Source organism: Oncorhynchus nerka, linkage group LG3, assembly GCF_034236695.1.
Source record: "Oncorhynchus nerka isolate Pitt River linkage group LG3, Oner_Uvic_2.0, whole genome shotgun sequence".
NCBI classification, from domain to species: Eukaryota; Metazoa; Chordata; class Actinopteri; order Salmoniformes; family Salmonidae; genus Oncorhynchus; species Oncorhynchus nerka.
The window spans coordinates 19,663,087-19,676,163 of record NC_088398.1 but is presented as its reverse complement, the minus strand read 5'-3'; the positions used below and the strand labels follow the sequence as shown (position 1 = coordinate 19,676,163).

Here is a 13,077-nt window from a genome sequence, read left to right as displayed (position 1 = left end):
ACTAAGCAAGGAACACCACCAAGCAAGCGGCGCTATGAAGACCAAGAAGCTCTCCAAACAGGTCAGTGACTAAGTTGTGGAGAAGTACAGATCAGGGTCAGAAACTTTTAACATCCCACAGAGCACCATTTATATCCATTATAAAAAAAATGAAAGAATATGGCACCACAGAAAACTTGCCAAGAGAGGGCTGTCCACCAAAACTCACGGACCAGGCAAGGGGGGCATTAATCAGAAAGGCAACAAAGAGACCAAAGATAACCCTGAAAGAGCTGCAAAGCTCCACAGACGAGATTGGAGTATCTGTCCATAGGACCACTTTAAGCCGTGCACTCCACAGAGCTGGGCTTTACAGAAGAGTGGCCAGAAAAAAAGCAATTTCTTCAAGAAATAAATAAGCAAACATGTTTGGTGTTTACCAAAAGGCATGTGCGAGACTCCCCAAACATAAGGAAGAAGGTACTCTGGTCAGATGAGACTAACATTTAGCTTTTTGGCCATCAAGGAAAACGCTGTGTCTGATGCAAACCCAACACCTCTCATCACCCCGAGAACACAATCCCCACAGTGAAGCATGGTGGTGGCAGCATCATGCTGTGGGGATGTTTTTCATCGACAGGGACTGGGAAACTGGTCAGAATTGAAGGAATGATGGATGGTGCTAAATACAGGGAAATTCTTGAGGGAAACCTGTTTCAGTCTTCAAGAGATTTGAGACTGGGATGGAGGTTCACCTTCCAGCACGACAATAACCTTAAGCATACTGCTAAAGCAACACTCAAGTGGTTTAATGGGAAACATTTATGTCTTGGAATGGCCTAGTCAAAGCCCAGACCTCAATCCAATTGATAATCTGTTGTATGACTAAAAGATTGCTGTACACCATCGGAACCTGGAGCAGTTTTGCCTTGAAGAATGGGCAAAAATCCCAGTGGCTAGATGTGCCAAGCTTATAGAGACATACCCCAAGAGACTTGCAGCTGTAATTGCTGCAAAAGGTGGCTCTACAAAGTATTTACTTTGGGGGCGGGGTGAATAGTTAGGCACGCTCAAAGTTTTCCATTTTTTTTGTCTTATTTCTTGCTTGCTTCACAATAAAAAATATTTTGCATCTTCAAAGTGGTAGGCATGTTGTGTAAATCAAATTATACAAATCCCCCAAAAATTCATTTTAATTCCAGGTTGTAAGGCAACAAAATAGGAAAAGGGGGGTGAATACTTTCGCAAGCCACTGTACGTGGTGAATTTTCTAAACTCCACACTGGTAACACTTGTTACGCAGCCAGTCTTATATTCAAAACCTTTCATTGTGCATCCATTTAGTTTGTATACATCTTTCACCACACAACCATTGATCCAGAATATAAGATTATTGTGAAATATAATCATTGGTTTAATCACCAAAACATATTGATATCTTCGCTTTTTTGTTGATTATAGTACATGAGTATCACGTTTCAGGTAAGACCCAGATGCAGACAACGTCGAAGTAACAACAATTAATTAACAGAACAGGGGCAGGCAAAAGATGGGTCAAAGGCAGGCAGAGGTCAGTAATCCAGATAGGTGGGGCAAAGGTACAGGACGGCAGGCAGGCTGATTGGTCAACACCGGGAAACCTAGGAATCAGGAACAATCGAGAGACCGGAGCAGAGGGAAAAACGCTGGTAGGCTTGACGAAACAAAACAAACTGGCAACAGACAAACGGAGAACACAGGTGTAAATACACAGGATAATGGGGAAGATGGTTGACACCTGGAGGGGTGTGAAAACAATCACAAAGACCAGTAAAACAGATTAGGGTGTGACAATGATCGTATTTCAATACACTTGCACTACCCATTAAAATTGACTGAACATCAAATGTACAAAATGTCTATCCCATGTGTGATCAAAGGTGTCATCACTCAAGACATCTTTCACAATGTTATCAAATTAAAGAAGCAATGATTAGCAGGCACCATTGCATCAAGCATGTCTTGAGCATTTGGCCATAGGTTCATAGGTTGTCATCAACATCACAGTAAAAGTAGTTGGGGAAAAGCCTTTTGGCATGGCTAATCCAAGCCTGACTGGTCTGGATTGAAATCATTGTGTCCTCATCATCCATGGCCTGAAGGAGAGTGGTACGCTCATGGGGATTGAAGTCTTACATCTTCCACCTGAATTGTAATCGTGTGTTGTATTTTACAGTATTGTACGTATGTATTGTTGTGGTCCTGTACGTGTCTCAGTTCATAAGAGCATGGAATTAGCAACACCTGAGCTGTGGGTTCGATTCCCACTGGGGTCAAACACCAAAATGTGTGGACTGTTGTCACTTTGGATGAAAGTTTCTGCTATTTAAATGGCTTATATTACAGTATACTGTACTGTATTGACATTGTATTAATGCACTGTAGGAACACAAACATTTTGCTGCACCTGCTGTAACATCTGCTAATCTGTGTAACCAAAACACTTTTCATTTGATTGGATTTGTTATGAACAGTACATCTCTGCTCTTTTCAATATACTTTTTTGAAAACTAGTAAAATCATAACAGTCACCCTTTAACCTATTATAGTTCATTGGAGTATATATCATACTTTTTATGTTTCTACTTTATAGACATACATTTTCATTGTTGTTCTCAAAATCTGTAGTAGACAAACCAGTTTACATGTCAAATCTATAGGTTCACCTAACGTTTAAGTGATCATCATTAAAGAGCATTCGGATTAAGTAATATCATATCAAAAGTAATGTGAGCATTGCATTGTAAAAGGCAATTACTTTATATGAACATGTATTGCAATGTGAAACATGTATTTCTGAAACACTGATTAAGTTTGGTGAAAAAGTGACTGTATGATTTTGTGTGTTGTTCAATCAGATGTCAGCCGGGAGGGGTAGGCCTATGGCTTTGTGACGATGATCAACAGCAGCTGCTTACAGATTTTGACAGGTCCAATGCAGTTACACCTCCGACACATCCAAAACATCAGCTATGACACAGCCAAAATATCAGCTATGGGTGTCGGCTATCGCCGGTTAGCGCTTGATCTGATGAAATCTAAGGCCTTAGTCAATTGAAAATGTGCTTAGAGTTTTGAACAACTGCTTTATAGATTTTGTACTAAGAGTTGTAAAAATGTACCACATACTTGTGAAAATTGCACCAAAGGGATTTTTTAAAATCTGTAATTGGGGAGGATGGGCTCATAGTAACGGCTGGAATGGAATAAATGGAATGGTATTGAACTCATCAAAAATATGGTTTCCATGTGCATGATACAATTCCATACACTCAATTCTAGCCATTATGAGCCGTCCTCCCCTCAGCAGCCTCGTGTGTGTGTGTGTGTGTGTGTGTGTGTGTGGGGCGGGGGGTGTTTCACATGAGAGTGTGTGTGTGTGTGGGGGGGGGGTGTTTCACATGAGAGTGTATGGGTGTGCACATGTGCCCACTCATTTCTCCGTAGAAATTTGACCTTAAAGCTCTGTAAGCTATGTAGCCAACATGAAAAGCATCTATCAAGGGATGGCCTGAGTGCATGTTTGAAAATGGTTTCATCTGTTCTGCAACCACCTTCCCCCTGGGTAAAATATATTTTTTATGCTCCTCTTTCAAATGTAAATTCATATGGGTTTGTTTTTGGCGTGTGAACTAAAGTGTTACGGTCAAATGTCGCCAGCTTCTTGAGTATATAGCTTCTTGAATGAACTATGCAAATGGTGTTTGATATGAGCGGTGTTCATTTCAATTCATTTCCAGAAAAGAACATGAAGTGAGAATGTCTACTAATTGGAGGGTAGGCAATCAAAGACTGTTTTCAGTTCTCTTTTGGAAAGAAAGCAAGACACAGTCAGCGGCTACAAATCCCCAAAGTGTTAACAGTGGAACTTCCATAGGGATCAACGAATGAGTACATCTTTGATTCTTACTTAAACATAAAAAAAATATTGTTTACCTATACGTGTATTGTTTTTGCATAATAATAGCCTGCATGCAGTGAGGGTGTAGATTTATTGAGATTCAGCGTCCCTTTGAGCCAATGGCAGCACTGGTATCGGCCCATCGCTGTCCGGTAACTAAACGCCTGAGGCTCAATACCAGGTTATACAGTATATTCTTATACACTGAGTGTACAGAAAATATGAGGAACACCTTACTAATATTGAGTTGCACCCCCTTTTGCAGTCAGAACAGCCTCAATTCATTGGGGCATGAATTGAGGCTGTTTCCCACAGTTGTGTCAAGTTGGCTGGATGTCCTTTTGGTGGTAGACCATTCTTGATACACAAGGGAAACTGTTGCAGCGTTGCAGTTCTTGACACACTCAAATCAGTGCGCCTGGAACCTACTACCATACCCCGTTCAAAGGCACTTACATATTTTGTCTTGCCCATTCACCCTCTGAATTGCACACATCTCAATCCATGTCTCAATTGTCTCAAGGCTTAAAAATCCTTCTTTGTCCTGTCTCCTTCCCTTCCTCTACACTGATTGAAGTATATTTAATAGCTGACATCAATAGAGGATCATAGCTTTCACCTGGATTCACCTGGTCAGTATATGTCATGTAAAGAGCAAAGGTTCCTGTTTTGTACATTGAGAGTCTCCATTGTGTGCTTTGAACTGCAATGCATAAAATAACCACCAGAGAGCTCTGTGGTGCTTTGTATGCCAGGCCCATCAGTGAGTTTTAGATTAGTGAACAACAATGGTGATTTGGTTTTTGCAAGCAGTCTGACCCGTCATTCTTAAATGTGGAAGACTAAATGCTTGATGTCTGGCTCAGAGCAAATCATGTTCATCGGTCTGCTTATTTTATGAATCAAGTAATTCAGTCACATTTTACCACTGAGGTATGTCTATTGTAGCCTATTACTCACAGACCATTAGGAAACTGACTTGCATGGTCATCATTGTTTTTTATGAAAAATAATTCGGATATTAGGCAATAGTTTGGTAGCCTGGACTATCTGTGGGACTCAGGGAATGGGATATGAGTCAAAACCAAGATACGAGTCTGTGCAAGGTTTTTCTACATGTTTCTTCCAGCGAAGTTTAAAAAAAAAATGTTTTAAATCAAAGGCCAGAATGTAGTCTTTTCGATGTGTTATCTCTATCTATTGCGATATTCTGCACATTTTGCAATAATTATCTAACAATGAGGTTGTGGAAGAACCAGTTAGTCGTATATGTCTCAAACAGAAGCTTATCAATTTGCTATGTCATGAAACACACAGACAGAACCACACCTTGCTTTCTCTCGTGCACTTACACCTGTACGGATGGATTACTATGGCAACAGGTTGCCACTGGCGACGAGATAGCCTACTACATCGCTTTGGTGGGAGTGAGTGAGGGGGACGACAAAAGCTCTGGGTGGATGAGCAGGCAGAAATATTAACAGCTTGAAAGAAAGATAATGAAAATGGGTATGTTTTAGATAAAATGCTTGTTATTGTTTTTCTCGCAAAATACTGAAAAATATTACGCTATTCATAAATGTATTGCCTTTGGTGCGCGCGCTGACGGAATTTCCCGCGCTCTTCTGATACAACAGGTAAGCGTCACTCCATCTTCTCACTAGTCTAAAGTAGGCCTAATACATAAATTATTTTGAGTGATGTTTTGGTAATTTATTTTAGCATTTTAATGGCATGCTGCTCATTGAGTGACATTAAAGAGACAAACTTGCCTATTTTTGTGTATTATCATTTTGGCACCTGCGCGCAGGCGAGAGAATGCCTTTAATTTTCCTTTTAATTTCCCAATGTCGCACTGATAGAATATGTTCTGATATCGATTGTTATTGTAATAGTCTATAAACTCTTACAAAACATCTGAAAATAAACATGTATTTAAGGGTGTGTCCTGTTTTCTAAATATAGCTGTTTTCTATTATCAAAATGGTGTGGCTTGTCAATGCGCAACACGTGCCATTCTGTTACATTATTTCAGAAGTCAGTAGATCCCAGGCAAGTATTTGTTTGTTATGAGATATATTCTCGACACTGTAGAATCAGTAACAAAACGTATGGAACCCCTCATATAAAAGTATTATTCTCTCCAGTTTGACTAATAAAAACATATTTAATTAATGCTGTTCACAGCCCACCCTATAAAATGACACTAGAAGTCAGCTGTAGAATAAAATCATAAATCAAAACAAAACTCATTCTCTTGGCACTTTGATAGTCAACTCTGTCCATGTCTACACAGGCATGAACAATCATATTCTTTAATGTGTCAACTGCCTCCTTGATTCTTTGTGTAACTGAGGCGTCCATAATGCAATGACAATGCAAAAAGGTCAAGTAAATGTGAGGAGACTTGATTTTATATTGCCTAACAACAATCAGCAGAGTAAAATGTGGTTGCTAGACTTAATTGCTCAACAATAGTACCTTGAAGGGACAGAATTAAAGAACTGGAGGAGGTAGCCTATATCAAAAGCACTGCTTAAACATGTTCTCTTTTTTTGTAGTCTAAATGATTAATTTCATCATGGTAAGAAATGGATATTAGCTTACATTCATCAACAAGTATATTGTATTAACTAATATCGATTTACATCAGACCGATTTTTTTTTTTTTTTTTAAAACCGTAAACCAGACAAAAAATCATTTTGGTTCCTTTTCCTTCAGCTGTGCTTACTGCTACATCACTTGTCACTTTCCTCTGGCAACACTATAAGTCAGCAGGGTGAAATATCATTCTTGAGCCCTAAGTGTGATGGATTACAGGATGTTCATCCTCTGCCCATCACAGAGAAGCAGGGTTGAAGGCTTCTCTCCCGAGAGTCACTTCCAGAGATATGTCTAGAACAAAGGGCTCTTTCGTCTTCCTCCTCACCATAAGCCATCACATAACACTACCGGCTTTGCCTGTCATCCCCTCCCAGGTGACGTTCTCAATCTCTGTGACAACGCATAACGCTTACAGAACCATGAGGCCTAAATCCAGCCCAAAAGAGCCTCTTAAAGCTCACAGTCGAGAGAGCAAAACACTCTTACACAATGCTGCTGCTCAGAGCCTGAACCATTCAAAGCAACAGGGAGCCACCCTGCTCCAGTTTAAGAGTGTTACCACACACTCTGCTGGCATTGTGTTTGCTGCCCCCGCTTGGCTTGTCCTATTACATGGCCATGTTGCAGTGTTCTGATGTAGGCAAGCCAGTAGTTAGAATACTTTTTACCCTTGCAAGTATTTACTATTCTTCCCTAGCCTCTACATTAGTAGACCAAGAAAGAATCTAAAATACATTTGTATTTCCACTGTAAAGCATTGTGGTGATTTTAGCATGTAAATCTTGGTGGGGCAAAAAAAAGAAAGTGGGATACATGCCAGCAAAGCCACTACACAACACTAAAATATACATTAATTGCACTATACCACTGCTACACCTGGCTATCAGCGGAGCCTTGTCTGGCAGCGAAACAGTTAATTCAGCCTTATTTGCTGCCTTTAAAAAAACAGCTGATATGGCTGATTTTCTTAAACAAATGTGGTTTCTACTGACAATTGAGATGTACAATCTATGGCATAGCGGGGTCGACAAGCGGATCAGAGGCAATCCGTAATTTCGATTAAGACTAATGAGCGAGCTAGGACGGACGTAGTCGATATAACTATTTGTTCAGCACTTTTGAAATGTACAGAGACCGAATTCAGAACACGGGCCGTTCTTACAGTGTTCTCCCTGTACACCAAGTCAGAACCGTAGGATAAATGAAGGGGGCATATAAGCAGACAATGAAAGCTCTTACAATATTCAAGGATTACATTTCTCAAAAACAAGTTATAGGCTACCACCAAGTCAGAACAGTAGGCAAAATTATTAGGGTGAGGCACATGGGCTACTAACAGCTTACTACACAACATACACTTAGTTTATTACTTTATTACTTTCTTAGCTACAGTAAAAATATCTTCCTGGCATATTAAATCATTTATGCAGCAGCATACAAGACATTTTAGGACTCACCTTGTTGTGCTGTGCTCACTTGAACAGGAACATGGCGGTCCTTCATGGGAATATTTTGTCATCAAACTTTGTCATAAAATTCTGGCATTCTCTGGATTTAGGATGCTTTCAAGACAACTGGAAACTTTGAATCATGATGACATCAGTGATCTTCAGGTCGTAGCTCTAGAAAGAGGCCCGAGTTCCGGATTTACAATTCCGAGTTGGATGAAAGTTCCAAACGTATTTTCCCTGTCGTAACTAATTTTTCCCGAGTTCCCAGTTGTCTTGAACTCACTAAAGTCAGATTTTGCAGTTCCGAGTTAACAGTTGTTTTGAGCGCGGCACAAATCTTGCTTCATTGACAGCATGGCCAATGTGTATAATTTTAAACTAATCTTAGACTTGGAACCACACAGCCACTCCACTGAATAGCAGGCTAATGATTGCTTTGCAATGCTTGCAGTTAGCTAATGATTCCTTCCAAACCACTCATTGTTGAATTTGCGATTTCCAGCTTGTTGTGTAATGTTTATGTCCAATGGCCGATGAGCACCGATGCGTTTTATCTATACTTTCTCTTCATTATTTAATTATTTAGGATTAGCCAGTAGATTGTCAACTTGATTCATTTATTTATTTAACTAGGCAAGTCAGTTATGAACAAATTCTTATTTTCAATGATGGCCTAGGAACAGTTCAGGGGCAGAACGACATATTTTTACCTCGGGGATTTGATCTTGCATCCTTTAATTTACTAGTTCAACACTCTAACCACTAGACTACCTGCTGTTCCGTTCATCATGATGACTGCTAGTGAAGATTTGTAAAGTATGATGTTGACATGATCAGTCCAATCAAAGCTACTGTATAACATGATTTGACATCATTTTATCTGTGGCCAATGACCTTGAGCCTTCTTGGATGGGCACTTCAACTCTATGGCAACACCCAAGGGGCTAGAATATCCTATATCTACCCTTAGACTTGGCGGTAACGTTGTGTCCCCATGAGTGACCGAACACTGAGCCAATCATGGCGCAACACTCCGTATTTTCAGCTGGCTTGCCCCACCACCACAGAAAGCACTAAGCTAGGCTGAAACACCTGCATTTTGGAGCTGCCTTACTCAAGAAAACAAACTCAAATATATATATTTTACATTGTTTGCAAACTGATATGTGACACGTATTAATACCAAAATAACATGCAAAACAGGCAAACCCCACCTGCCCTGAATGACGGCTCGCCACTGATTATATACAATGCATTTACTCATATTTGATTGGTTTGGCTTTCACTACAGGAGCCACCAGTGCTCCAGTATCTTCCCACATCTGTAAGTGATTGTCTGAGGAAGGCAGGAGGAGCAGTGACGAGATGGATGAGGGGTCCAGGATGTCTGAGGGGAAGGCTGCCTTTGTCTTCGTCCTCCTCCTCTTCATCGCCCTGGCCTTGCTCATCGTGCGCTGCTTCCGCATCCTTCTGGACCCATACCGCAGCATGCCCTCCTCCAACTGGACAGACCACACAGAGAAGGACACGTTTGACTACCGCATTGTCTAAGGAGGACCTAAGGAGCTCCCTCGACACTGTTTTTCAGTTGAAGCACTGTCAACTATTGCAATGCTCGAGGAGCAACTTTGTTAATCCATTTTGCCCAAGGACCACATGCTGTATGACTGCCGGTGCCAAACCACCAGGGACCTCTTTGTATTAGATGCAGCCTTCGAGCATGCATCACCTAAGGCCTTTGTCTGCTCTATTGAAACATGTTATATCAATTCCTTCACCAATTATGACAGTCATGAGCAGTAATAGCCAGTCCTTATTACCTTAATGACAACACATACGAGTGATTCCATACGAAACCAGGAGGGAAAAAGGCCATAATTTTGCTGATTTAAAAAAAATAAGATTTCATCCATAGAATGGTCCTTTGGAAGAATGATTGTTGACATATATTTGACATTTGTATCTAAAAGCATAATTGAGAAATAATTGATCAAAGTTGTCATATTTATGACATTTTGGCCTTCCTCAGGCCTCCTAAAATACACCATAATGTTTCATCTGTATGGGCTGCAAAGATGAAAATTGGTGTAATATTAAGCTTTACCGCTTGCTCTGTAATATGAGTAGCATTTTTAATTTTAATTTTTTATGAATGTTGAAAAATAAAAACCTGAATATTGAAAAAACAACATTTTTGATTTGGCACATTTTTCGTGATATTGTTGAACATAATACTCTACGGCCCTCCCACATAAGGAACTCTCTTAATTGAAAGGAAAAACCAAAAACTTGCAGACACTCGGCCCTCGGTGGAATGAGTTTGACACAACTGCTCTACGGGCATATCAAAGTTCCAGAGTGGGATCTATGCTACTTTTATAGTTATGATCCAGTTTGTTAACATTACTAAAATGGATTCAAAATGGTCGGCCTCTGCTGGTGATTTGCATGAGGTGCAATGATGCAAGTAAAAGGAGGGCTGGGATTGGTTACGTTGTCTGCTGTGCCAATTTCTCTATATAAAATGGGCCATAAAGTTAAACTAGCAGAGATCCCACTTTGATATGCCCCTAGAGTATATTATGTTCAACAATATATTGAAACATTTGCCAAATACATATTTGTTTCTATATTCATGTTTCTATTTTTCAATATTCATAAATGAATGTACAAAAATGTTACTGAAATCATAATAATACTCATATTACAGAGCAAGCGTTAAAGTTACATATGACACCAATTTTTGCTTTTTAGCATCTACAGATGAAACATTATGGAGTCTTAAAGGAGGCCTGGGTATGGCAAAAATGCCATAATATGGCAACTTTGATTCAGTATTTCTCAATTATGCTTTTAGATACAACTGTCAAATATATGTCAACAATCCTTCCTTCAAAGGATCATTCTATGGATGAAATGTTTCAAAATCCCCAAATCATCGTATTTTGTTTGTTCTGGTTTCGTATGGAATCACTTATAAGGAACATCTTCTACCAAATGGTCTAACACTATAGGCATCACCTAAGGTACCTGCTGTAACACCTATCAAATCTATCTCCTGAAGACACTCTCCAGGCTACCTTGTTGCCACTACTATTGCATCATTTCACTACCCCACCCCTTAACCTTTCTTGGTAGTCTTAAACAAATCGACTTAGAAAAAAAGGTGAACACCTCACACACATAATGGGTTTTAAAAAATAAGACACTTTTACCATGTCAGATATAGAGTTGAAATGTATTCAATTTTGAGTTTTCATCTCAATATTACATTTTATAGACATCACAAAGTACTGAAATATAACACAACCGTTTGACATAGCAACGCTGAATTTTTATTAATTATGAGAAATATGAATAACATTCCACCCATGAGACCACTTTTGGTCATTCGACTGCAGGAAAGGGCTACAGGTGCTCTATGCAACAGTTCCTCCTGCAAATAGGCCTACATTTCAATTGTGTACTTATAGTAGTAAAGGAATTCAACTCCATGTAAGAACAAGAAAAACATTTGAATGCTGTTTGAAGCTATAAAGTTGCTTGTTTGCTGCAAGGTCCTAAGTATATACACAGTGTATCCTGTGGATTTTTTAAAACTTCAATTGTCTACTTTGGCCAAGGTACAAAATGCACAATCAATCAATCAAGCATTGCTCAAACAAAAATACACTTACACAGAAAAAGCAAATGTAGTTACATTTATGCCAACCAGCGCCTTGTGCACTCACAAAGACCCTGACCCTCATTGAGCTGGTTGATACATTTTGAAATTGGAAGACAGATATTTCCTTTAACATCAGCCAGCCTATAACATACCATTGATATCTAGATCCATTTCTTTGTCACCCAAGTTATTTGTTTTCTTGCCATCATGGAAAGAAAGGTAGACAATGTTTCAAAGTATCCTTTAAAGAGACTTCATTGTTTTTTGGGAGGCTTCAATGGGCCTTAGATGTTTGATGTCAGCAGTGGGATAAATGTTAACTATTCAATGTCTGCAATCAAAAGAAATTACAAATAGACAACTTTGTCACTTTTTATGGAAAGGATGCAGAGTCATAAATCTGAATGACCAAATGAGGTTTATTGAAATGTTTACTGTGCCGTAACTTGTGCCTAATTATGAACATCTAGATGAGCATTTTAGGGAAATGAGTCAAAAAGATTCATACCAGTAGTTCTGTTGTAGATAGCATCTTGCTATAGTTCTATGTAATATCATTTTCATATCTGAAATAAAATAAAGCATATCACTGCCCACAGATGGCATGTTAGCAGTGTGCTACATCTGAACAGATTATCACACCTTTGACTATCCCTTTATGGACAATGTCTGTGTCTCTTTATTTGGGCAAATCCTTAACTGTATGCCTTATAGAGTAGCATGTTTACAGGTAGTCAATAGCTGACAGAAAAATATGTTATGCACTTCAAGCAGATGTCATACACCTACCAAATGAGTGTGCTTTCACACTTTGACATGTGATGTTCTTGTGATAAACTGTGGTCTTTTCCTATCACAATGTATCAGTTTAGTGGTACCTTTCTGTGCACAAGTGTCTTTGCATGTTTTTGCAAAATTTCCCCTCCAAGCATGTTGAGTGCTTTACACATGTTGATGCTGCTGTTATTTATCTGGTACAGTACAGTATTCACTGTCAACGTTTGAGTCTTCTTTTGAATGTGTATTACGCTTTCCTTGAGCCTCTTTCCTTTCATAATAAAAGTAATTACGATGCATTACCTTTTTTGTTTTTTGTTTTAATACGTCAAACATCAGACAAAAAGTTAAGGGGAAAAAAACATCATTATTATTTTTTAATTATGCCCTTTCCAAGCTCATGATATGGGTAAAAACGTGAACACTTTCTCTTTAACACATTTTCAGCTTGTGGCAGGGGTGGCTCGCAGCCGTCTGTGTCATTTGTGTGAACCCAGGCACTTTGTCTGGCTCTCATCAGGCCAATAGACACACCTGCTATTGCTCCAGCCGCAGGCAAGGGCTGCTCTTTCGAGCGAGACGGATCCAATACCATGCAGAATAACAATTCGCTGTGACACACAAATGGTGTGCCTTGATATATATAATTATCGCATAG

General features: G+C 39.4%; 1 long non-coding RNA gene across 1 annotated transcript; it reads left to right on the top strand.

Moving 5' to 3' along the window:
• Nucleotides 1-5,369: 5,369 nt before the first annotated feature.
• On the top strand, nucleotides 5,370-12,718 carry LOC115114583 (uncharacterized). The gene is made up of 2 exons (XR_003861252.2): nucleotides 5,370-5,556; nucleotides 9,267-12,718. It is a non-coding gene; the product is annotated as an uncharacterized LOC115114583 (long non-coding RNA).
• Nucleotides 12,719-13,077: the final 359 nt, after the last annotated feature.